We start from the raw sequence: 27,898 nt of genomic DNA, 5'->3' as shown, positions 1-27,898 counted from the left end.
AATTCTGAATATTAATCTTGTGTCCTGCTACTCTGCTGAATTCATTTATCAGACTGAGTAGTTTTTGTGCAGAGTCCTTAGAATTTTCCATATATAGTATCTTGTCATCTGCATATAGTGACAGTTTTACTTTTTCACTTCCAATTTGAATACCTTTTATTTCTTTTTCTTTTCTTATTGCTATGGCTAGGACTTCCAGTACTATATTGAATAGCAGTGGCATAAGTGTGCATCTTTGTCTTGTTCCAGAGTTTAGTAGGAAGGCTTTTACCTTTTCACTGTTGAGTATTATATTTGTTGTGGGCTTCTCATAAATGACTTTTATTATGCTGATATATGTTTCCTCAATATCCACTTTGGTAAGTTTTTATCATGAATGTATGTTGAGTTTTGTCAGCTGCTTTTTCTGCATCTATTGAGATGATTTGTGTTGTTTTGGATGTTTGTTAACGTGCTGTATTACATTGATTGATTGCATATGTTGAACCATCCTTGTGAACTTGGGATGAATCCCACTTGGTCATTGTGTATGATCTTTTTTATGTGTTGTTAGATTGCTTTCTAATAGTTTATTATATTCATCAAAGGTATTGGCTTATAATTTTCTTTTTTTGCATGGTATCTTTCTCTGGATTTAATATTAAAGTGTCGGTGGCTTCATAGAATGTCTTTGGGAGTGTTCCCTCTTCTTCAGCCTTTTGTAAGAGTTTGAAGGATCAGTATAAGTTCTTTGTATGTTTTTTAGAATTTGCCTGTAAAGCCATTTGGTCCTGGACATTTACTTGTATGAAGTTTTTAAATTATAGATTCTATGTCACTTGTACTGAGTAGTCTGTACAAATTATATATTTCTTCTTGATTCAGTGTTGGTGGGCTGTATGTTTTAGAAAGTTGTCCATTTCTTTTATTGTCAAATTGTTGGCATATAGTTGTTCATGGTATTTTGTATGTTTGTTTGTTTGTATTTCTGTGGTATTGATTGGGATTTCTCCTTTTTCATTTCTAATTTTATTTGCTTTCTCTTTTCTTCTTGTTGACTCTGCCCATAAATTTGTCAGTCTTGTTTATCTTACCCTTTCAAAGAACCAGCTTTTAGCTTTAATTCTTTCTATTTTTTAACCTCTATTTTATTTCTTTTGTCTTAAGTTTTTATTATTTCCTTCCTTCTGCTGACTTTAGGTTTTATTTATTCCTCTTTTTCTGATCTTTAAGGTTGTATGTTATGTTGGTTGAGATTTTTCTTGTTTTTTGAGAAAGAACTATATTGCTATGAACTCCTTCTAAGAACTGCTTTTGTGGCATTATGTATATTTTTGTATTTTTCTGTTTTCATTGTCGTTTGTATCAAGATTTTTTTTTTAATTTCCTTTTTGGTTTCCTTGCTGGCTGACCTATTGGTTTTTTAACAGCATGCTGTTTGGCTCCATGTCATCATTTTTTTTCCTCATTTCTTTTCCTTTGGTTTACTTTTATTGCATGCCATTGTGTTCTGAGAAGATGCTTGAAATAATTTCTGTACTTCTAAATTTGTTGAGGTTGGTTTTGTGCCACAGTGTGTTGTCAGTCCTAGAAAAGTTCAATGTAGATTTGAAAAGAATGCGTATTTGTTGTTGTTGTTGTTCTTATTCTTGTTGTTGCTGCTGTTGCTTGGATGTAATGGCCTGAAATATCAACTAAGTCTGTTCTTTTGTATCATTTAGGATCTCTGTTACCTTGTTGATTTTTCTCTGTAGATTTGTTCATTGATGTGAGTGGGGTGTTAAAGTCTTCTACTAATGTTATATCCCCATAAATTTCTCCCTTTATATCTGTTAGTGTTTGTTTTATGTGTTTGGGTGCTCCCATATCAGGGGCACACATGTTGATGAGAGTAAAATAGCCTTCTTGTATTGATCCTTTCATCATTATATGGTATCCATCCTTCTTTATCTTTTTTATGGCCTTTGTTTTAAACTCTGTTTTGTCTGAGTATTGTGACTCCTGCTTTATTTTAATTTTGATTTGTAAGAAATGTTTTTCCATCTCCTCACTTTCAATCTATGTTTGTACTTTGCCCTATTGGGTCTATTGTAGGCAACACATTGTAGGCTTTTGTTTTTTTTATCCAGACTGACACTTTATGTTTTTTGATTGTAACATTTGGGCCATTGACACTTAAGGCATTTTTTTTTCTTTTTCATTTTAGGGCCATACCTGCAGCATATGGAAGTTCCCAGGCTGGAGTTTGATTCAGAGCTGCAGCTACTGGCCTACACCATAGCCACGGCAACACCAGATCTGGGCCATGTCTGTGACCTACACCACAGCTCACAGCAATGCCAGATCCTTAACCCACTGAGCATCAAGGCCAGGGATCAAATTCACATCCTCATGGATAGTAGTTGGGTTAATTACACTGAGCCAAAATAAGAACCCCTTAAGACAAATATTGATACATGTTTATTTATTGCGGTTATTTTTTCTTTTTTGCTGCCCTTCAGCACTTGGAGTTCCTGGGCCAGAGATCAGATCCAAGCCACAGTTGTGATCTGCACTGTTAGCTGTGGCAATGCCAGAACCTTAATCCACTCGGATGGGATGGGGATTGAACCTGCATCCCAGCATTCCAGAGACACCACTGATCCCATTGCAACATAGCAGGAACTTCATTTACTGCCATTTTAAATTTTATTTTCCTATTGATTCTGTGTTTTTCTTTTATGCCTTTCATTTTCGTTTTGTACTTTGATGATTTCCTTTTACTTTATGCTTGTGTCCTCTGTTCTTTGTGTGTGTGTGTGTGTGTGACACTATTGCATTTTTTTTAAATTTTTGGTTGCCCTGTTTTTCAAGTATGTTAACCCCTTCCCATACTTGCTTAGATTGATAGTCATATAGGCTCAAATACATTCTAAAGAGAAAAAGAAAAAAGAATACATTTTTTTACTCTTCTCCCCCACATTTTATGATTTTTATGTCCTTATTTGCATCTTCAAGTTTATCCTTTTCCTGCTCTTGTGTTTATCATCATTTTCATAAACAGTTTTTTTTTTCTTTTTGATCTGTATACTGGCTAGTTTAAGTCATTTGTTTTCCAGCTGTGATTTCCTCCCTCCTTATCTTCTTGCTTCTTTCCTATTTAGAGAAGACCTTCAATATTTCTTTTAGGATTGATTTAGTATTGCTATATTCTTTTAGTTTCTACTTGTCAACTTTATTTCTCCTCCTATTCTAAATGATAATCTTGCTGAGTGTCATATTCTAAGTTGCATATTTTTCCCTTTTAAGACTTTGAATATATTTTTCCATTTCCTCCTGGCTTTTAGTGTTTCTGTAGAGAAATCCGCTGATAGGCTTATGGATGTTGTCTTGTAATTAACTCTATTTTTCTCCTACTGCCTTTAGAATCCTCTCTTTAGGTTTTGACATTTTTATTATAATGTGTCTTGGTGTAAGTCTTTTTAAGTTCTTCTTGTTTAGGACTTCTATGCTTCTTGTGTTTGGATGTCTGTTTCCTTCTTTATGTTTGGAAATTTTTCAGCCATGATTTCTTCAAATATAACCCTCTTTTTCTTCCTTTTCTTGAATGTGTATTATGTGTAGACTTGCACACTTTATATTATCTCATAAATCTCTCATATTGTTTTCATTTTTATTTCACTTGGTTTTCTGCCTGATGTTTTGATTCCATAATTTACCTTATTCTGTCTTCCAGATCATTTATTCTTTCTTCTGCATTATTCATTTTGCTATACAGTGCTTCTAGCTCAGCTTTCATCTCGGCAAATGAATTTTGTAATTTTTCTTGGCTCATCCTTGTAGTTTCTAGTTCCTTTTTACAGTAATCTGCATTTCTGTTGATAGTCTTTGTTAATTCCTTCAGCATTTTCCTTGTTGAACTCAGTGCCTATTAATCTGAAGAGGTCTACTTTATTGTTTGTTCTTTCAGATGAATTCTCATGGTCTTTTAACTGAGAATGGTACCTCTTCTTCCTTTTTCTTACATTTCTCTTACTCTGTGAGTTTAGGAGAAACAATTATTTACTCTAGTCTTGGAAGGCTGTTTATACGTGGGAGTGTCCCTGTGTAGCTTGTGTGGGCTTCATATTTTTGGGTGTGAGAGCTGATTTTGGTTTAGTTGCTTGCCATCTATTTCCTCAGTGTGTCCTGGCCATTTTCACCTTGATAAGTGGTATACATGTGCTCAGCCCACACTCACTTCCAGGAAGGATGGTGGAGTGGTTGGTACCCAGTCATGGTACACTTGATGGTGGGCTACTTGAGCTCAGTGCCTGGTTGTGGGACACTTGGTGGTGACAGGTGGTGCACATTCCCATAAAGGTGGAGGAAATGACCATTGTCTATTAATGAGATCCTTAATGGAGGCAGTGGTCTCTGCCTACCTCTGGAGTCTGAGATGGCAGCAGCAGCTTGCATCTGCCATCAGAGATCTTGCAAGCAATGCCTTGCTGCCTGATAGACTGTACTCAGAAAAAGAGGCTTTGTTGGCAGTCCAGCTTTTCCCCCATATGCCCCCCAACAATGGTGCCCTGCCTCTCTGGTGGTCCCAGGCATCTTTCCACATTCCCTAGATTGTGGCACGCCATACCCTAGCATCCTCACAGTGGTCTCCGTGTGGTCAACCCTAGTCTTTCCCCCAGGTCTGCCCTCCAGAGCCTGAGCTTCAGTACCAAGCCCCTGCCTGCCCCAGCAGATGAGTGTACTATACTAGGCTGGGGCATACTGGTTAGCACACCAACATTCTTTGTATATCTTTCTCTGTTTTGCCTTCTGCTACCTGTTCACTGCATTCACCTTGAAGCTCTGAAGCTCTCCCTCTGTCCCTGCTGGTCTCTCTGCCAGTAAGGGGCCTTCCCAGTGTGTGGTAACTTGTCCTCTTTCACAGCCTCCTCCTAGGGGCACTGGTTTAATCCCAATTCTTTACTCCCTCTCTCTTTTTTCCTTTGCTCTACCCTATTACATGGAGATTTTCTTGCCCTCCTGAAAGTCTGCGGTTTTCTACAAGCATTCAGTAGATGTCCTGTGAAAACCATTCCACTTGTAGATGTATTTTTGATGTGTTTGTGGGATAAGGTGAGCTCCAGACCCTACTCCTCTACCGTCTAGCCAGAGCATCTTAGTACATTTAAATAAAATGATCATGTGGTGTTTAAAAAGTCTCTACATATTTCTAAGGGATGGAGACAAAAAGAATATTTTAGAAGTACTGTTAAATGTATGGATAAAGTTAAGCTAAATGCTAGAAACAAAAGATTCTCTATTTTTAGAATGTAAAACGCACTTCTAAATATCACATGACTAAGAAGATATCCCATTGGAACTTAGAAAATATTTTGAAATAAATCTTGACAGAATACAAAATTTTTGATGAGTTGAAGCTCTGATCTAAAAATTTTTGAATCATTAAACACATGTCAAACTTAAAATGAATTAACAATTATCTCAAAAAAGTATAACGAAATTCAACATAATGAAAGAAGGAAGAAACTATAAAAATTAGGGCTGACACCAAGTTCCCTTTGTGGCTCAGAGGAAATAATTCTGACTACTATCCATGAGGAGACAGGTTCAATCCCTGTCCCTGCTCACTGGGTTGAGGATCTAGAATTGCTGTGGATGTGGCATAGGCCAGCAGCAACAGCTTGGAATTAACCCCTAGCCTGGGAACCTCCATATGCCATGGGTGCAGCCATTAAAAAAAAAAAAAAAAAAAAAAGTAAATTTATATGAGTACATTTGAAAATTTAAGTGAAATGTCCATTTCTATATAAATACTGTCAGAAGGAAATTAGAATTTCTGAATAATAGAAGAAAATGAAGAAAATTCAGGGTACTATAGAAGTCGAATACTTTATTAAAAACTTTCCCACAAGGAAACTTCTGGCCCATGTAATGTCACCAGAGAACCATATCAGATTTTTAAGGACTAAATAATTCTAAACACAGAAATGCTTATATAGAATAGAAAATGAGAAAACATTGCTTAGTTGATTTATTTATTTATTTATTTATTTATTTACTTACTTATTTTTTTACTTTTTTTAGGGCCACACCCATGACATATGGAGGTTCCCAGGCTAGGGGTTTAATTGGAACTATAGCTGCCAGCCTAATGCAAAGCCACAGCAATGCTAGATCTGAGCTGCATCTGTGACGTACACCACAGCTTATGGCAATGCCAGATCATTAGCCCACTGAGTGAGGCCAGGAATCAAACCCAAACCTGATGTTTCTGTTGTGCCATAATGGGAACTCCATCATTGTTTAATTTAATTTTTAATATCAATATGGTTTTGACAACAAAATCTGAAAGGGATATAAAAATAGATGGGAAATGTAAAGGCTAGTCTCATTCCTGAATGTAAATGCAAGAATTCTAAACAAAATATTGTCAAATCATATCTGGCAATGTATAAGAAGTATAACCAAACACACACATATACATAAACACACCCAGATAACACATCACAACCAAAGTAGATTTTTGCAGGAAACAAAGTTTGCTTCAAAATAAGAAAAGACGGAGTTCCCATCATGGCTCAGTGGTTAACGAATCCAACTAGGAACCATGAGGTTTTGGGTTTGATCCCTGGCCTTACTCAGTGGGTTAGGAATCCGGCATTGCCATGAGCTTGGTGTAGGTCACAGATGGGGCTTGGATCCCACGTAGTCATGGCTCTGGCATAGGCCAGCAGCTACAGCTCTGATTCAACCCCTAGCCTGAGAACCTCCATATGCCACGGGAGCGGCCCAAGAAATGTCAAAAAGACACACACACACACAAAAAGACATCTAAGCAAAGTGATTAAGATTAAGATACAGATAAAATAAAGGCATATTTAGAGATGTGGGTTAATTTCCAGCCCACTGCTATAACACTGAAACTGCAGTAAAGTGAGTCAGATTTTTTTTGTATATCCCAGAGTATATAACATTTATGTGTACACTATACTGTAGTTTATTAAGTGTGAAATAGCATTACCTCTAAAACAACAATGCATGTAATATAATTTAAACATACTTTATTACTAAAAATGCTAACCATATCTGAACCTTCAGAAAGTTATAATCTTTTTGCTAGAGGACAGTCCTGCCTCTGTTTTGATAGCTGCTGACTGGTCAGAGTAGTATTTGCTGCAGGTTGGGAAGGATATGGCAGTTTTTAAAAATAAGACAGTTGTAACATTTGCCATACTGCTTGACTCTTTCTTTCAAAAATGATTTTTCTGTAGCCCCCAATGCTGTTTGATAGTACTTTATCCACAGGAGAACTTCCAAAATTGGAGTCAGTCTTCTCAAATACTTGTCACTGTTTTACTAACTAAATTTACGTAATATTTGAAATACTTTGTTGTCATTTCAACAATCTTCATAGTATCTTCCACAGGAGTAGATTCCATCTCAGAAAACAAGTTTATTTGTTTATCATAAGAGTCAACTCCTCATCTGTTAAAATTTTATCCTGATTGCAACATTTCAGTCTCATCTCCAGGATCTGCTTGTAATTCTAGTTCTCTTGCTCGCTCTATCGCATCTAGTTATTTCCTCCACTGAAGTCTTAAACCCTTCCTTGTTATCCATGAGGGTTGAAATCAACTTTTTCCAAGCCCTTGTTAATGTTGACATTGTTACTTCATGCCATTAATCTCAAAGGTTCTTTTAAAAAATTATTTTTATTTTTTATGGCCACATCCATGGCATATGGAAGTTCCCAGGCCAGGGATTGAACCCAAGCCCTGGCTATGACTTATACCACAGCTACAGCAATGCCAGATCCTTTAAACCACTGTGTCAGGCTGGGAGTCAAACCCATGGCTTCATAGCAACCCAAGATGCTGCAGTTGGATCCTTAACCCACTGTACCACAGCAGGAACTCCAATCATAACGGTTCTTAATTGCATCTAGAATGATAAATTCTTTCGCAAAGGTTTTTAATTTATTTTGCCTAGATCCATCAGAGCAATATGGCAGCTATAGCTTTGTGAAATGTATTTCTTAAACAATAAAACATGGAAGTTTAATTTACTCCTTGGATCCATGGGCTGCAGAATGGATGTTGTGTTAGCAGACATGAAAAAGCTTTAATTTCATTTTATGTTTCCATTAGAATGCTTGGTTGACTAGATGCATTGTCAATAAGCAATGATTTTTAAAAATCTTTTTTTCTAAGTAGTAAGTCTCAACAGTAGGTTTAAAATACTAGGTAAACCATGTTGTAAACAAATGCTATTCCCCAAGCTTTGTTGTTTAATTTGTAGAACACAGGCAGAGTAGATTTAGCATAATTCTTAAGGGTCTGTCAGATTTTCAGAATTGCAAATGAACATTGGCTTCAATTTGAAAGTCCCCAGCTGCACAGTCCCTAATAAGAGAGTCAGCTTGTCCTTTGAAGATTGGAAACCAAGAATTGACTTCTCTCTAGCTATGAAAGTCTTCAGGGACATTTTCCAGTAGAAATTTCATCACTTTGAAAATCGATTGTGTAGTGTAGCCACCTGGTTAATATTCTTAACTAGGTCTTCTGGATAACTTGCTGCAACTTCTACATCAGTGCTTGCTACTTCATCTTACACTTTTATGTTATAAAGATGACTTCTTTCTTTAAACCTTATCAACCAATCTGTACTAGCTTCAGACTTTTCTTCTGCAACTTTCTCATCTCTCTCATCCTTCCTAGAATGGACAAGAGTTAGAGCCTTGTTCTGGATTAGCTTTGGCTTAAGAGAATGCAGTGGTTGGTTTAATTTTCTATCCAGACCACTAAAACTTTCTCATATCGGCAATAAGACTGTTTCACTTTCTTTTCATTTATGTGTTCACTGGGATAGCATTTTTAATTTCCTTCAAGAAAGTTTCCTTTGCACTCACAACTTGGCTAATTGTTTGGTACAAGAGACCTAGATTTTGGCCTCTCTTGACTTTTAACCTGCCTTCTTCACTAAGCATAATCATTTTTAGCTTTTAATTTCAAGTGAATGATGCATAACTCTTTTTTTCACTTGAACAGTTAGGAGTCGTTGCAAGGTTATTAACTGGCCTAATTTTAATGTTGTCATGTCTCAGGAAAGAGGGAGGCCCAAAAAGACAAGAGAGAGAAGAGATGGGAGCAATCAGGACATATACAATATTTTTTGGCTAAGTTTGTTCTCTTACATAGACACAGTTTATGACTTTCATAAACTAATTATTGTAATTATTGTAATGAAAATAATTACAATAGTAACATCAAAGATCACTAAAAACAGATCACCATCAAACAAATACAATAGTAATTTAAAAAATTTTAAATATTGCAAGCATTACCTAAATGTGACCCAGAGACACTAATTTAGAAAATACTGTTGGAAAATGGTGCATATAGACTTGCTTGATGCATGATTGTGACAAATCTTCAATTTGTAAAAAATGCAGTATCTATGAAGTGCTCAAGTGAAGAGCAGTAAAATGAGCTATGCCTGTATGTCAAGTAATATATGTAGAATAAAACTTAATAAATTTCACATACAATTATGATGAAAACCAGTAACTAAAAAATCCTTCTTCTGATTAAAGTTATCTGTAAAGTATGAATAGGAAATTTCTTACATAAAGAGAAATATTCAAAAACAAGTGTATTCTCTAACAACACTGCTATTCATCACACTGCATATTCAGTGTGGAGGCAAAGAATACAAAGTTAAAAATTTTAAAGTTTTCAAAAAATTTTTCAGTTAGCAGATGACATGATTTTTATGTAAAATATTAAAAATATTAAAGGTATAATGCAGTTAGAATATTAGGATTAATAAACAATTTTAGCATGTTTTCTTGATGCAGGTTAAATAGAAATATATTTTTATTTGTATATACAGGTAAATATTTATAATAAAATAAAAAGTAAAGTTACCATTTATAACATCATCAAATGCACAGAATTCTGAATAGTTAGATCATACAAAGTATGTGCATTACCTCTACACAGAAACAATAAACTAAGTTTCATTCAAAAAAATTAAAAATCTAACAAAACTATCCCTTTTCATGAATTGAGAAATTCAACATTGTAAATCTGTCAGTACTTATCAAGATGATATATGGATTCTTTTGGCACAAAGGAAAACTCAATAGGGCAGGTGCATACATGTGTGTATCTCTAAATTGCCAAGATGTTTCTAAAATTTTATGGGAATGCAAAAAGTCAAAATAGAATAGCTATGGCACTGTTAAGAAGGTGGAAATATTTTTGAGAACTTGATTATAAATATTTATTTGAAAGACTTATTTAAAGCTGTGGTAATTAAGGTAACTTTTTATAGAACAAGAATACACACACAGAAAATTGGAACTAATTAGACAGTCTAAAACAGAGCCATGCATATGTGAAGGTTTGATTTAAAACCACTTTGTATTAAACCATGCTGGGAAAATTAGATACTCATGCAAACTGATGAAATCTGATCACTGGTACATATTGTGTAGGAAGAAAAGGTAGATACATAATAAGAAATGATACTCTGTAAGTTACAAAAGTAACACTTTTTTAGGTTTTGGAGTCTAAAAATTTTGATTATTTTATTAAAATGATTGGATTACATTAAAATTAAAAATTTCTGTTCATTGAAAGGAACTATTAAGAGAATGAAAATGCAAGACATAGAAAAGGAGAAAGTATTTGTAAGTTATATTATTGGTAATGGGGTCATTACTCGACTGTATAGAGAATCTCCATAATATAATAAGGATGATAATACAAAACAAAAACAGGCAATAGATATGAAAAAGCATTTATATTAAATGTCCAGTAAATATATTCATCCTCATTAGTTGAATTATGGGGATGTTTATTAAAATCATTATAATGCACTATAAAACATCCATCAAAATGTCTAAGAAATATACTATTAATATCTTGTCAGAGTCAAAATATAAAGAAACAGAAATCTTTTCACATTCTTTGTAGTAAATTTACATAGACATTTTGAAACCTGGCATTATCTGCTATCACATCAGCTGCACTCATATTTATTTACTCAATATAAATCCATGTTTATGCATACAATAAAACTGATACAAGATTGTTCATATTCATATTATTTATAATAGTACTATATTAGTTTGCTAGGGCTGCCATAACAATTTCCACTAACCAGATAGTTTAAACAACAGAGATAATTGTCTCATGTGACTGAAGGTTAAATGTCCAATATCAAGGTATTAGAAATGTAATATCCTTCTGAGGGCTATGAGACAAAATCTGTTCTATGCCTTTTGCCAGTTTCTGGTAGTTTGCTGGAAATTTTTAGCATCCTTTGGCTTGCATAAGTATCACCTAGATCACTGTCTTCTTCTTCACATACCCTTCATCCTGTGGATGTATCTGTCTTCAAATTTCCAATTTTTATAAAGACATCAGTCACATTAGTTTAGGGACCCCCCTTAATGACCTTATTTTAACTTGATTTTCTCTATAAAGACTTTCTGCCAAATAAAATCACATTCTGATGTACTGGGGTTAAGACTTCATCATATGAATTTTGAGGAGAAACAATTCATTCCATAAAAAGTCTCAAACCAGAAACATCTCAAATGTCCAGTAATATTAGAGTGATTGTTAAATTGTGGTATTTCATACAGCAGAATAATAAGCAGCAATTAAAACTGATAAAATACCACTCTGTGCAACAACTGTGTACCACAAACATATTTAAAAGAAGGCAGACACAAAAATGTACATACTTAATATACATGCTAGATAAATTTTTAAAAAATCAGATAAAGTTAAAATGTAGCCTTAGAAATCAGCATAGCAATTAACTTTGAAATGTGCCTAGAAGTGGTTGTTGATAAGAGAAGGAGGAGGCCTTTGAGGGCTATCAAAAGTTTCTGCTGCTTATTTGGGTGTTGGACATATAGATATTTGCTTGTTACGATTCACTGAGTTGTATATTTTTAATACCTTATGCATGTGTGTTGTGCTTCATTAAACATTAATTAATTAAGAACTTCCAGTAGGTAGATATATAGATAACACATATAGATTTTATACAATTATGGGGTATAGTATAGGTATATACACACCAAACCATTACATTCATTATCAGTTCCTGGTCTGGCCACTTGCATATGCCATGAGTGTAGCCACAAAAAAAAAAAAAAAAAGAGAGAGAGAGAGAAAGAGAGAGAGTGGACTTGTAGAAGTGAAGTAAAGAGATAATTGTTAATTTTTTTTTTTATTCCTCTCTGGCATTTAACTTACCGTAGAAAATATGCTTACATTCAATTTTTTTTTGAAAAAAGGGAAAATGTTTCAGAATGAAAGCAATAAGACAATTAATGCATTAAGATTAAACTGAAAAGAGGTCAGTTGATTTAAAGTTACAGTTAGAAGACAGGAACATCTTTTAGAATTTGCATTCATTTAATCCACCTGGTGCACCACACATTTGAAACTCACAAATATTTTGTTAAATATGCAAACATTTTCTTTCCATAGATAAAGAAAAAGGTAATGAGAGAATAACTGAAGTGTTCCTAATATTTGTAACCTTAGTAACTTAAATATAAAATTGAAATGTCTTTAAACATAATATACTCAGAGTAATACAAAATAACTTAAAAGGCTTTTCAGAGTTTAAGAAAAAAGGGCTAAAACATTTCCAGTCATTGTAAATTGCAGTTCACATTTATCAGATAATTATTAATTTATTGGAAATGTTTTATCCATTTGAAATCACTCCAGTAATTCTAAAATATTTAAGAAAAATCTAAAGTTGAGTTTTGAAATGATAGTACTGCTTCAAGCCTATTGTACTTTTCAATTATGATAGATTATAGTCATATATAATGTTGTGTATTGAATGTCATTACTTTGCTATATTTATATATTTTCTTTCTTCCTATCTGTCTAATCTCATCCACGCTTAAGACATAAATATTTAAAAATTGGGAGAAGGGGACCCAGAAACATCTCAAATGTCCAACAATATTAGAGTTACTTAAATTGTGGTATTTCATACAGCAGAATAATAAGCAGCAATTAAAACTGATAAAATACCACTTTGTGCAACAACTGTATGCCACAAATGTATTTAAAAGAAGGCAGACACTTTCTTGTCTATGGTATGCTTTAATCATGTTTTTGACTCATCAAATTTATGTGACTTCCTAAGTTGTTATGAAAAGGAAGAAATGAGGTAGCTTTACTGACTTAATTAAAAAAAAAAAAAAGGACAGCACTTCCTTTGAGCTTAGTTAAGCTGCATTAGCCAGAGAGGCCAAAGTCAAGAGTCCCGAACTGAATGAAAAAGAAGCGACTTCAGAAAAAAGGCAGCACACTAAAATATTTCCTGTGTCTAGAGTTTTAACTGGAGGCCCTCTTACCCTAAGTCTCTCCCCATAGACTGGTACTTTTGCCCTCCTTCACTTACCATTCTACACTATGCTTTTGTTTTTTGCTCAACAATGACATCAGTAGGATATAGCAAAATATTGTGCATTTTAATATATAATTTACTAATTACTCAAATGTACTTAGAAACTTTGAGGTGGCTAATTAATTTAGGCAGTAGCTTTGATTTTAATGAATGACATTTTTTTCACTATGAACATTTGTCTCTCTTACTGTTTAGAAAGCATTAAAATGGAAATATAAACAATAACTACCTTTAGATTTTAAGACTTCTCATGAGATTAATTTTTAAATATAATTTTAGTTAAATAAATAAGTAAAAACCATCGTACCACAAATAAAAAAACAAAATTAATCCACTAATATTTTGTGATGAGTGCTTTAGAAAGTCTATATACAAATGCTATGAAAGCATAGGAAAAGGCAGTTAATTCTACGACAAAAAGAATAGGGCTTTACAAAAATAATGTATGACCTGAAATGTTGAGTAGAGTTATATTTTTAGATATAAAATATTTTATATAGAAAATGAAGTATAATCAACTACATGGAAACATGAGACTAAAACATAGTAAGTATCCTGAACTTGCTAGAGGTTAATTAAAAAGGATTGATGGAGAAATATCAGTAGATGGAGCATTAGCTTTGGGACCTTAATATAAAAGATAGTATAGACTATGCCTACAAATCAGGATTTTTTTTTTTTTTTTTGGTCTTTTTGCCATTTCTTGGGCCACTCCCGTGGCATATGGGAGGTTCCCAGGCTAGGAGTCAAATCAGAGCTGTAGCCACCAGCCTACGCCAGAGCCACAGCAATGCAGGATCCGAGCCACGTCTACGACCTACCCCACAGCTCACGGCAATGCCGGATCATTAACCCACTGAGCAAGGCCAGAGACCGAACCTGCAACCTCATGGTTCCTAGTCGGATTCGTTAACCACTGCGCCACGACGGGAACTCCCTCAAATCAGCAATATTTACTTCAGATATTAAAGGGCCATTAAAAGCTTTGATAATTATGAGAAAATATAATCATTTCATATTTTAGAAATATAACATTAGTAATATTTAATAGATTAACTGTAGAAAGAAAGGAACTGGGGCAGATAGGATTACTTGGTGGTGTTTTATATGTGTCAAAGCAAACAATAATGAAAACTTGAACTGGATTATTGAAATGAGACAAAAAGGAGAAGATAAATAGGAGAAACACTCAGAATGAGAAACAGTAGTACATAAATTGTAATATTTGGGTAATGGAGAAGACAGAATTGCTTTAAAATAATTCTTGGATTTTTAGCATTATATTCTTCTTAAGGCATTGAATAAAGCAAGTTTGAGGATTAACTGTTGAATTTAGGAGTCAGTAAATGGAACAGTGGAAAAAGTGATAGAAATATGATTTGTTACATCAGGGCAGTTTAAACCATGAGATAGAATTGCTTTGCCCTGCATTCAGTGTATATTTATGAAGAGAAAGAATGAAGTAACAATGGGTAATAAAAATAAGATGAGAAGGCCAATGGGAAAAAACAAATGACATTCCCAAAAGGCAAGTTGTTTTTCAGTAGTTTATCATGGGTTAATTCTCTCAGGAATAACCAATTTACAACAAAGCCATCAATTTCACAAGAAACGTTATTCGTACTCCTTGGATCCTAAATATTAGGCAAATGTTTTTGAAGGGCATTATTTGAAGTCATTTATTAATAGGACTGTGGTTTAAAAATGGTATATCCAAAAAATGTTTGGTTCCTTATCAAAAAATCTATTAATGTACAATACTGTTCATCTGTGTCTTAATTATTATGAATTCTGAATTCAAGAATTGCCAAAGATTAATTTTGGGTAGTTCAATGAATTGTAATTTGTACATAATCTTTGATTTAGAGAAAATTAAGAGAGAGGAGTAGGAAGATAAAAGAAAATTGAAACTTAATTGGGGCAAGAACAATCATTCAAATCTCAGCTGTATATTATGATCAGAAAGATAAAGAGATTAAAAAGTTGTGTCTTTTCAAGGATAATTTGACATGTGCAAATAAATCTCTGTAATAAACCACATTAACAAAAGAAAAGTCAGAAACCATATGATCATCTCAATAAATGAAAAAAAAGCATTTGACAAAATTTAATATCCATTCATGATAAAAACTCTTACCAAAGTGGATATAGAAGGAACCTATCTCAACATAATAAAAGTCATTTATGGCAAACCCAAAACCAATATAGTACTCAACAGAGAAAAGCTTAAAGCCTTTCTGCTAAAATCTGGAACAAGACAGAGATATTTACCGTAAAAACCCAGTTGGATGCAGTTATCAAACTGTGTAGGAGAAAATAACCTTTAAAAGAAAAATTTTGTTATAATTGTCACATTAATACTGGACATGACCTTTTTTCTTGCATTTGTTTTAAGTATCAAAATGGTATGATTACTTAACAAAGAAGAAATGCTAAAATTATCTGAAATTTTGTCTTTTTTTCACAATAGTTAAATATTTTATAAAAGTATGAAATTATCATAACTTCCAAATTCATAATGACTTAGTTAAATCAGTTAAAAATATTTCTCCAAGAGAAGATGAGAGGAAAGTTGTTTGTTTCTTTGTTTGTTTTAAATGGCCTCACCCATGGCATATGGAGTTCCTGGGCTAGGGGACTGAATCCAAACTTCAGCTCCGAACTGCACTGCAGCTCCAGCAATGCCAGATCCTTTTAACCCACTGCACTGTTCTGGGGATTGAACTCATACCTCCACAGCAACTCAAGCTGCTGCAGTCAGATTCTTAACCCATTGGAGTACAGCAGAAACTCTAAGATGAAAGTGTTTTAATAACAGATTATAAGAGGATGGAGAACTGAGTTGTCAAGCTTACTACCTACAATTTTTAAAATTTGCATAAAATTTTTTATGCAAAAAGAAAAAATGCTACCTCTCATCATTCAGTTTTTTTTCAAACCTTCAAACAATGAGGATTGATAATTCATATCAGCATGTTTTATTCATCTAACATAAACACATGGCCCATAAAATGTTACTGGCTCAGGTAAATACATAGTACATGCATTAGTCTCTTTAGTAGGTCTACTATAAGTATTAAACTTTATATGAACTTGGCTGTGCATACTTTCTGCAGAATTCTCACTCTCATAATAGCTTTTCGAAGTGAAAACCACAATACCATTTCAAATAACATCTATTCAAAAGGGTTCAGTGACCTCAGTTCAGATGACACAGCTTCTTGTCTTCAATAAAAATTTATTGGTGGGAGTTCCTGGCGTGGCTCAATGGCTAACGAATCCGACTATGAACCATGAGTTTGTGGGTTCCATCTCTGGCATTGCTCAGTGGGTTAAGGATCCGGCGTTGCCGTGAGCTGTGGTGTAGGTTGCAGACACAGCTCAGATCTCATGTTGCTGTGGCTCTGGCGTAGGCCGGTGGCTACAGCTCAGATTGGACCCCTAGCCCAGGAACCTCCATATGCCGTGGGAGCGGCCCAAGAAATAGCAAAAAGACAAAAATAAATAAATAAATAATAAAATAAAATAAATTTATTGTCATATAAAATCTAAAAAAAAACCAGCATAAAATGTTTTAGTGTTTTAATGTTAAAATTCTTCAAAAATTATACTGACATTACTTAAAACCTAGAAAAGCAGATCAGTGATCTTGTATATAATAACAAAAACAGATTTTTCTAAGGTAAATACTATTGGACCCAAATACCAGCTAAATACATTTTCGAAACTTTAATCTAAAAGCTATTGTCATTGTGAAATCTTCCTAAGTCGGAAGTGAAGTGCTTCCTAAGTATTTTAACCATATTGAACTCCCTTTCTAATCAGAAGAATGACTTTTGAAAGTATTGACCTTAGATTATTATTATTTTAAGGATAATATATTAATATAAAATCAGTTTTGTAATATTTTTTATGTTTTTCATGTTTTGTAATTATTTACAAAGTGTAATGCAGATCATGGTCATGGTGTGACTGAAAGAATAAAGAACATGTGATTGTCATAGTCTCTAAGGCTCTCATTGAGCTTACTCTTTTCTGCCACCACTGTCCTTATTCATTGTATCAATGACATTTTAGCCCCTTTATCCACACTCAGAAAAAAAACTTTTTCTCAAACTTGCTTTTTTTTCCTGTTATTTTCTCTGTTCAAAATTCTCTTTCCACATGTCTTCACCTGAGGAGATCTTATTTAGGGATTATTCCACTCATCGATAATAACAAACAATGCTGTATAAAATACATTTTAAAAATATATCCTTCATATTATTGAAATCTGATAATAAGATGTAACACAATGACAGATTCAGAGGCCAGTTTCTGCATGAAGTCTCTGATCAAAGAGGTAAGGCAGTTTCTGAGCACTGAAGTTATTTATTGTTATCACATAGACACCTAAATAGCAAAGATTATGACTAGAGCCACTTAAGGTAGGGAGTCTTGTTAGATAGCTTTTAGTGAATGGGTTAGAGGGAACAATGACTTTAGTGTGGGGAATTTTATCTGGACTACATAATCTCTCCTTGCAAAAATGACGGTAAAAATAAAAGGAAGAAGCATTTCTGGAACATCAGAGTAAGAACCTTCAAAATGCTACTCCTTGGAAGTTCCCTGCTGGCCCAGGGGATTAAGGATCTGGTGTTGTCGCTGCTGTGGCTCTGATTACTGTTACGGTATGGGTTCAGTCTTTTACCGGGTATGCCACAGGCACAGCCAAAAAAACAAAACAAAACAAAAAAAAGAAAGAAAGAAAAGGAAAAGAGAAAAATCTTCACTCCTTAATAAAACAATGAGAATAATGGGAAAATTTTTTTAAATTAACTTTTTCAGAACTCTGAAATTAACCAAAATTTTAGAAAACCCCACAAAGTGTTGAATCAAGAAAAATTACTGAATTTTGGTGAGAATGGCAACCTTTGTGGCCTAATAACTTGCTGCAGTCTATTCTCTCCCCTAAAGCCTGCAGTGGACAGATTTGCAACAATCTAAATAAATGAAAGTATGCCCCATACACATTTATTTGGCAACTCCATTTAGCTAAGATGGAAATACTTCCCAATGTGATATACAGCAACACAATCTCTATAATACCAGCTTCTGTTTTGCAGAAAATAACAAGCTTATTGTAAAATTCATAAGGGAAGGCCTGGATCCAGGATATCCAAAACAATCTTGACATAGTAGAAAAGTTGGAGGACTCATATTTCCTGATTTTAAAACTTACTACAAAGTAAGTTATAACAGTGTGGGACTGGTATGAAGGTTGATAATTTGATCTGTGGCGTAGGATTGTGAGCACGGAAGAAAATTCTTGCATTTATGGGCAAATGATTTTCAGCAGGAGTACCAAGATAATTCAGTTGTGGAAGAGTAGTCATTTTAACAAATAGTGTTGGGATACAAGGAAAAAATTTCACATACAAAATATTTAAATTCCCTTCCCTCACATTTGTTACATATACCACAAAGTTATAAAAAGAAAAAGAAACCAAATACAGAAACAAAACCATTCTGGCCATATGTCTGATGTTGACACAGAAGGACAAGGTCTCAAGGGATTAAACCTTATTTGAGACAAGAATTACTTGCAAAGCTTCTAGTTGTTAAGGTAAATGAAAATCCTCCTCAGAGGATAACACATTCATCCATGGTTTCTAGGTGTTGTCACAAAGGACTTTGCAAGTAGAAGGTCAAGCATCCAGTCAGAGATTACCAGCACAAAATAATGTTTAAATATGAACAAAACCAATAGATACTACTGAAGTCCTTCATAGGACTTGAAATGGTGGAACTATCAAAAATAGAATTTAAACCAGCCATAGTTAATTTTTTAAAAATCCATTCAACTGAAAATATCTCTAGGAAACAAAAAAACTGTAAAAAGTAAATTGCTACTATAAATAAGGGTCAAGTAGAACTTTAATGAATAAAAATACATTAAAATTTCATATCTGTTGGATATATATGTATATAACAGATGTATAATCTCTTCCCTGACAGATTCTGAGAATAGAACTGAGAATTACTTATTTGAAAACTATATCCATGAAGCTAGCCATAAGCAGAAAGTAAAAATGTGGAGTATATAGGAGATAAGATTTAAGACCTCTCGAATCAGATAATCTAACTTATTTCTTATGATTTTTATATTTTCCATTATAGTTGATTTACAGTGTTCTGTCAATTTTCTACTGTACAACAAAATGACCCAGTCATAGATATATGTATTCCTTTTCTCACATTATCCTCCATCATGTTCCATCACAAGTGGCTAGACATAGTTTCCTGGGCTACACAGCAGGATCTCATTGCTTATCCACTCCAAATACAATCGTTTTCATCTATTAACCCCAAATTCCCAATACATCCCACTCCTTCCTCCTCCCCCGTGGCAACCACAAGTCTGTTCTCCAAGTCCCTGAGTTTCTTTTCTGTAGAAAGTCTCATTCATTCCACAAATTAGATTCCAGATGATATCATATGGTATTTGTCTTTCTGTTTCTGGCTTACTTCACTTAGTATGAGAATCTTTAGTTCCATCCATCTTGCTTCAAATGGCATCATTTTGTTCTTTTTTATGTCTGAGTAGTAGTCCATTGTGTGTCTATACCATTTATTCTTAATCCAATCATTTGTTGATGGATGTTTAGGTTGCTTCCATGTCTTGGCTATTGTAAAAAGTGCTGCAGTGAACATATAGGTGCATGCGTCTTTTTCAATGAAAGTTTTGTCCGAAAGTATGCCCAAGAATGGGATTGCTGGGTCATATGGTAGTTCTATATTTAGTTTTCTGAGGTACCTTCATACTGTTTTCCATAGTGGTTGTACCAATATACATTCCCACAATGAAGGAGGGTACCCTTTCCTCCACACCCTCTCCAGCATTTGCTATTTGTGGACTTGTTAGTGATGGCCATTCTGACTGGTGGGAGGTGATATCTCCTAGTAGTTTTGATTTGCATTCCTCTAGCAATCAGTGATGGTGAGCATTTTTTCACGTGCTTATTTGGCATCTGTGTATCTTCTTTAGAGAATGTTGCTTCAGGTCTTTTGCCCATTTTCAACTGGGTGGTTATTTTTTTTTCTTACTGTTAAGTTTTATAAGTTGTTTGTATATTTTAGAGATTAAGCCCTTGTCAGTTGCATCACTTGAAACTATTTTCTCCCATTCTGTAGGTTGTCTTTTTGGTTTTTTTTAAATGGTTTTCTTTGCTGTGCAAAAGTTTGTCAGTTCGATTAAGTCCCATTGGATTATATCTGCTTTTATTTCTGTTGCCTTGGGAGATTGACCTTTGAAAACAGTAGTCAGGTTGATGTCAGAGCATGTTTTGCCTATGTTTTCTTGTAGGATGGTTCAAAATATGCAAATCAATCAACATCATATACCACACTAAGAAAAGTCAAAAACCACATGATCATTTCAATAGATGCAGAAAAAGCATTTGACAAAGTGCAACATCCATTCATGATAAAAAGTCTTACCAAAATGGGTATAGATGGAACATACCTTAACATAATAAAAGCCATTTACAACAAACCCACAGAAAATATAATACTCAATGGAGAAAAGCTGAAAGTCTTCATGTGGAAATCTGGAACAAGACAAGAATGCCCACTCTCACCACTGTTATTTAACATAGTTTTGGGGAGTTCCCATTGTGGCGCAGTGGTTAACGAATCCGACTAGGAACCATGAGGTTGCGGGTTTGGTCCCTGCCCTTGCTCAGTGGGTTAACGATCCGGCGTTGCTGTGAGCTGTGGTGTAGGTTGCAGACGCGGCTCGGATCCTGCGTTGCTGTGGCTCTGGTGTAGGCTGGCGGCCACAGCTCCAATTAGACCCCTAGCCTGGGAACCTCCATATGCCGCAGGAGCGGCCCAAGAAATAGCAAAAAAAAAGACAAAAAAAATAACATAGTTTTGGAAGTCCTAGCCACAGCAGTGAGACAAACAAAAGAAATAAAATGTATCCAGATTGGAATAGAAGAAGTAAAATTTTCACTGTATGCAAATGACATGTTACTATATATAGAAAATCCTAAGGACTCCATGCAAAGACTGCTCATACTGATCAATGAATTCCGCGAAGTAGTAGGATAAAAGATTAACATACAGAAATTAGTTGCGTTTCTGTATACTAACAATGAAATATTAGAAAAGGAATACAAAAATAGAATACCTTTTTAAATTGTACCCCCAAAATTCAAATACCTGGGAATACACCTGACCAAGAAGATGAAGAACTTATATGCTGAGAACTATAAAACATTAATCAAGGAAATTGAAGATGTAAAGAAATGGAAAGATATTCCATGCTCCTGTGTTGGAAAAATTAATATGGTAAAAATGGCTATACTACCCAAAGCAATCTACAGATTCAATGCAATCCCTATCAATTACCCATGACATTGTTCACAGAACTAGAACAAATGAGCCAAAAATTTGTATGGAAACATAAAAGGCCCAGAACTGCCAAAGCAATCCTGAGGAACAAAAACCAAGTGGGAAGCATAACTCTCCCATACTTCAGGCACTATTACAAAGCTACAGTAATCCAGAACATGTGGTACTGGTACCAAAACAGACATACAGACCAATGGAACAGAATACAGAACCCAGAAATAAACCCAGATACCTATGCTGAATTAATCTTTTAATTTATTTTTGATAGGAATTCCAGAAGGAAAGAAATGAGAGAAATGGGAAAATGGTGTAGAATCAATATTTGAAAAGTTAATGGCTATGAGAAAGATTACAACCCATACATTAAAGGAGTCTAACAAATTCTAGGCACAGTAGATAAAAATTAAATATACATCAAGACAAATCATAATAAAAGCAAATAATTTTTAAAGGTAAGTATTAAAAATAATACAGGACATAGGAAAAGCAACAATAATTGGCACACTCAGTAGCAACAGAAGTCAGTAAACAGTGAAACAAATAATCTGAAAGGAAGCAAGTATTAACCTGGAATTATATGTTCAGAAAGAATACTTGAAATTGAAATGAAAATAATGGCTTTATCAAACACACAAACTCTAAGTCTGTAAGCTTTCCTAAAGGAAACTCTAAGCAGTATTTTTTCAGGAATGGAAAAGTGTTCTCAGAAGGAATGTCCAAAAGTAAAAACACAATGATGAATAAAATAAGTGGTAAATATATAAACAATATGAAGATTAATTGTATTCAGAAATGAAGTTTGGAGTTCCCGTCGTGGCGCAGTGGTTAACGAATCCGACTAGGAACCATGAGGTTGCGGGTTCGATCCCTGCCCTTGCTCAGTGGGTTAACGATCCGGCGTTGCTGTGAGCTGTGATGTAGGTTGCAGACGCGGCTCGGATCCTGCGTTGCTGTGCCTCTGGCATAGGCTGGTGGGTACAGCTCCGATTAGACCCCTAGCCTGGGAACCTCCATATGCCACGGGAGCGGCCCAAGAAATGCCAAAAAAAAAAAAAAAAAAAGACCAGAAATGAAGTTAAAATGAAACAAAATAAAAAGATTTAAAACACAAACATTTTTAGGTAAAAATGTTACTGGAGGGAATAAATGGATAAATTGAAGTTAAATGTTTAATGGCTTTTATATATTCAATTATATATATATATTTAAAATACATGTTTTTTTTCAAACATAAAGAGCATTTGGAATAAATGACAAAATAATTGGCTGAGATACATTTTCAAACTTCAAAGCTATGCAATCAGTTTTGCTTATTTTTGACTACATAGAATTAAACTAGAAATCTAATAAAGATATGTCTACATCTTATTTCTATAACCTGTGACCGTGATCTTATTTTGAAAAAGGGTCCTTTCAAATATAATTAAGGATCTCTAGGTGAGAGCATTTTGGACTATCCTGGTAGGTCCTAAATACAGTGGCAAAAATCCTTATAAATGAAACAAAAGAGAGACAGGGGAGCAGAGGAAATGGCCAGGTAAAGATGGAGACAAAGATTGGAGTTATACAACCTCAAGTCAGGGAATGCCAGAGTCTGCCTGAAGCTGCAAGAAACAAAAAATATTTTCCACTAGTGTCTTTTGAGGGAAGGTGGCCCAAACAACACCTTGGTTTTGGAATTCTTACCTTTAGAACTATAGGAAAATAGATTTCTGTTGTTTTAAGCCACTAAGTTTGCTGTCAATTCTAACAGGTAGCCCTAGGAAATTAATAGAGGTGTTAAAAGCATTTCGGAATAGCAACCCTGTGTCTTCCAGTAATGATATAAATGAGACGTGTAAATTAATTGGGTTGCATCTAAAGGATTGGAGATTAGAACCATGTAATCAGTTTTGACATCCTTTGCTAACTGCACTCTGGAGGTTGAATACCTAAAATAGGATAAATAAATTAAAAGATATTTAAAGAGCTAAGAGAACACCAGTGAGATTACTTGCAGTTAACGATCTAGATCTGTGCTGCTCTGCACTTACATTGAAAGATATAATCAGTCTTTTCTTGTTTAAGTGACAGGTGTTTCTATTTGTTGCTGTTATTTTCAGAAAATGCAGAGTGACTATATGTCAGAGAGTAATTCAAATATCAGAATTAGGACACAAACTAATGATGCCTTTGTCAGGAGGAGTTAATGGAGAAAATCCATGTTACTGGATAAAAAGTACTGATTCCAAATGAGTAGTGAATCCTATACTATATCTACATGCTCATAGTTCTTATCCTACATCTCTATCTTTTTTTTTTTCAGTTTTATTATTCATTTTATTATTCCATCAATACACAGAATGGAGACTGCGGAGGAAACTAAAGAGCGGGGGGAAGGACCCGCTTCACTTCTTGCTGGCCTTCACTGCCGCCTTGGTGACCTTGGCCGTGGTGGCTGTCTTCTTCTCCACCGCCTTGATGAGGCCAACCGCCACTGTTTGCCTCATGTCACGCACAGCAAAACGGCCTAGAGGTGGGTACTGGGAGAAGGTCTCCACACACATGGCCTTGCTGGGCACCATCTGCACCATGGCCGCGTCCCCTGACTTCAGGGCTTTGGGGTTGTCCTCCAGCTTCTTGCCAGAGCGCCGGTCCATCTTTTCCCTCAGTTCAGCAATCTTGCAGGAGATGTGGGCCGTGTGGCAGTCCAGCACCGGGGAGTAGCCAGCGTGGATCTGTCCCGGGTGATTCAGGACAATCACCTGCGCCACAAAGCTGCTGGCCTCCATCGGGGGGTCGTTCTTGCTGTCCCCGGCCACGTTGCCGCGACGGATGTCCTTCACCGACACGTTCTTCACGTTGAAGCCCACGTTGTCACCGGGCAGGGCCTCAGCCAGGGCCTCGTGGTGCTCTATCTTTTTTTATCTTTTTGTATGAACTGCCTTTCCTCTGCTTATTATGTTTATGTCACTTATTCTGCCCATCCACCGCTTATAGTTTCACCATTTACTCCCATGTGGGTAACTCTAGCCCTGAACTCACCCTGCAACTTCAGACTTGGATAATCTATTGCCTAAGGACCTCTGTGCTTTCTCTTTCTGCAGGCATGTAACTTCAAAGTAGAAATCAGACACTTAAAAAAAAATCTTCTTCTTCAACCTTCTTCTGTACCTTACTGCTTGAGTGAATGGCATTGTGGATTTTCCAAAACAGAATTAGGATATATTCCTGATTTCTGCCTCTTTCTTACTCTGATGTACAAAATTAAGCACCAAGTCTTGTTGATTTTATCTATTTTATATTTCTAGAATCTTTTCAATTTGTTCAGCTTGTCATTATTTTTATTAGGGTCCCAGTTATTATATCTTGTCTACAAAAGTTAAGAGCTTGTAACCTCTCTTTCCTTCCTATCTTGTTTCTTGGACTATTGTTCATCATTTGTGAGGATGCTCTTGCTAAAGCATGAACTCCTGCAGAAACTCTGTACGTTCAATTACATACACTACCATATCTCATCCTCTTTCCTTATTGTACCATCACTACTGATTGCCCTCAAGCTAAAGTCAAAATTGCTTTTGAATGGAATGGCTAGTGAACCATTCCCTGCATACATATGTTCTCTGAGCCCTTTCTTTGCATGCCATACTGAAGTGTATGCATCTCCAAACTTGTTATATGTTTTTTTCAGGCCTTTTGCATTTTGCCCTCTGCTTAGAAATCACTTTTACCTATACACTGTGATATGACACACCCTAATATTTTTCTACCCTAGATATCACTCCCCAGAGTGATATTCCTGACCCTCCATTGTGGAGTAAGTTACCTATACTTTGTGGTCCAAAGCACCATACATATTCTTGCTTCTTCCATCTTATCAAATTTTATTTCCATCCCCTACACAAAACTGTAAGTCTTTGATGGCCTGCATGAATCTTTATCACTGCTGTATCCCCAGCTTTTGGTGTATCACAAATTCAAGGGCCAGGGGTGTTAAGAAAGTGTGCAGCTACATTTAGAAGGCAATGTGTGTCACAACTACAAGATTGTGGTAAGGAGTGTGGTTAAAAAGTATATATTTGCCATATGAGGGCATTAGATGTGAATTTAAAATGTAATATTGGCGAAATATTGTGTTTTCAGGCCACCTTTAGCCCCCCTGCAGTTTGATTAGGTTATTAATGAAAATTCATTAAATTAATCATATCAGTTAAAGTGAATTCCTTTATTAATCAGCTGTTTATTGAATGTTGCTTCAGTGTATGAGTCAAAATATATTTCCTTACTCTTCCTCTTAGGAAAACCATTTTGTTACTTTAAAATAAAAGTGACAAACCAAGATAGTTAATTTGATACAGTGAAGGTATTTGTTATTAAAGGGATATTATATTATAAATAAAAAATTCAGAAGTTTGAGCCAGTAATATATGAGTAATATAGATAGATATTTTTGAGATAAATTAAAGGCAGTTTCAATATCCCTGTGAATAGTATAAATAAATAAAAATTAAGTATAAGAAATATACTTAAAATATTTTTATAGAGCTTATGAAATATGTTATAAAATTTTGTACTACTGAGAGTTCCTTATAAACAGTTGGGTAAGATAAAAATAAAGACAACATTGATTTATATCTTTCCTAGAGGACTTTGTATATTAATACATGAACAAATTCTTATATTTTCTTCTTCACTTGGACATTTTACCCCCATTCAAGAGGGGTAAGGCTTTTATTCATATTTTTTTTTTTTTTTTTTTTTTTTTTTTGCCTTTTCTAGGGCCGCTCCCCTGGCATATGGAGATTCCCAGCCCAGGGATCCAATCGGAGCTGTAGCCGCCATACTAATGTTAACCACTGCACCATGTCTAGGAATCGTGAGGTTGCAGGTTCAGTCCTGGCCTCACTCAGTGGGATAAGGATCCGGTGATGCCGTGAGCTGTGGGGTAGGTTGCAGACTCATCTCGGATCTGGCCTTACTGTGGCTGTGGTATAGGCCAGTGGCTATCACTCTGATTGGACCCCAAGCCTGGGAACCTTCATATGCCATGGGAGCGGCCCTAGAAAAGGCAAAAAAAAAAAAATAAAAGATATTCTATCTCAAAAGTGTATTTATTTGAATTTAGATAGGCTTGATTTTTAAATATGTAAGCAGAATTATGTTTTCAACAATGACTATGAAAAAAGTTTTCCGGAACATTTTCAGATAAAGCAAACATAGCATGTATTTTTTATATAAATTATTTTAGAATATCATTTATTTATTTATTATTACTCAAGTGAATTTATCACATCGGTAGTTGTATAATGATCATCACAATCCAATTTCACAGGATTTCCATCCCATAACCCAAGCACATCACCCACCACCAAAACTGTCTCCTCCAGAGACCATAAGTTTTTTAATGCCTGTGAGTCAGCATCTCTTCTGCAAAGAAATTCCGTCTGTCCTTTTTTCAAATTCCACATGTCAGTGAAAGCATTTGATGTTGATGTCTCATTGTATGGCTGACTTCCCTTAGCATGATATTTTCTAGGTCCATCCATGTTGCAAAACATGCTGGTATTTCATTCTTTTTAATGGCTGAGTAATATTCCATTGTGTATATGTACCACATCTTCTTAATACACTTCTCTGTCGATGGACATTTAGGTTGTTTCCATGTCTTGGCTATTGCAAATAGTGCTGCAATGAACATCAGAGTACATGTGTATTTGCAAGTCGTGGTTTTCTCTGGGTAGATACCCAGGAGTGGGATTGCTGGATCAAATGGTAGTTCTATGTTTAGTTTTCTGAGGCATCATGTTTTTCACAGTAGTTGCACTAATTTACAATCCCACCAACAGTGTACTAGGGTTCCTTTTTCTCCACACCCTCTCTAGCACTTATTGTTTGTAGACTTTTTGATGACGGCCATTCTGGCTGGTGTAAGGTGGTACATCATAGAGGTTTTGAATTTCATCTCTCTAATAATGAGTGACGCTGAACATTTCATGTGTTCCTTGGCCAGCTGTATGTCTTTTTTGGAGAACTGTCTGTTTAGATCTTCTGCCCATTTTTGGATGGGGTTGTTTGTTTGTTTGTTGGTATGGAGCTGCAGAAGGTGTTT

At 35.0% G+C, this 27,898-nt stretch overlaps 1 long non-coding RNA gene and 1 pseudogene across 2 annotated transcripts in view; one reads left to right on the top strand and one right to left on the bottom strand.

Annotated features, from left to right (window-relative positions):
* LOC146406898 (uncharacterized) overlaps positions 1 to 27,898 on the top strand; it is a 465,910-nt gene that overhangs the window by 152,754 nt on the left and 285,258 nt on the right. The gene's annotated exons all lie outside the window — the stretch shown is intronic.
* LOC146406899 (elongation factor 1-alpha, oocyte form pseudogene) overlaps positions 24,146 to 27,898 on the bottom strand; it is a 131,163-nt pseudogene continuing 127,410 nt past the window's right edge.

The sequence above is a fragment of the Sus scrofa genome, chromosome 1, assembly GCF_054392235.1.
Source record: "Sus scrofa isolate SSC_HxYL_T2T_F1_AM1 chromosome 1, Sscrofa_HxYL_maternal_Yorkshire_Landrace_v2.0, whole genome shotgun sequence".
Classification (NCBI taxonomy): Eukaryota; Metazoa; Chordata; class Mammalia; order Artiodactyla; family Suidae; genus Sus; species Sus scrofa.
Note: the sequence above shows the minus strand (reverse complement) of the source record. Positions and strands in the feature narration are given on the sequence as shown.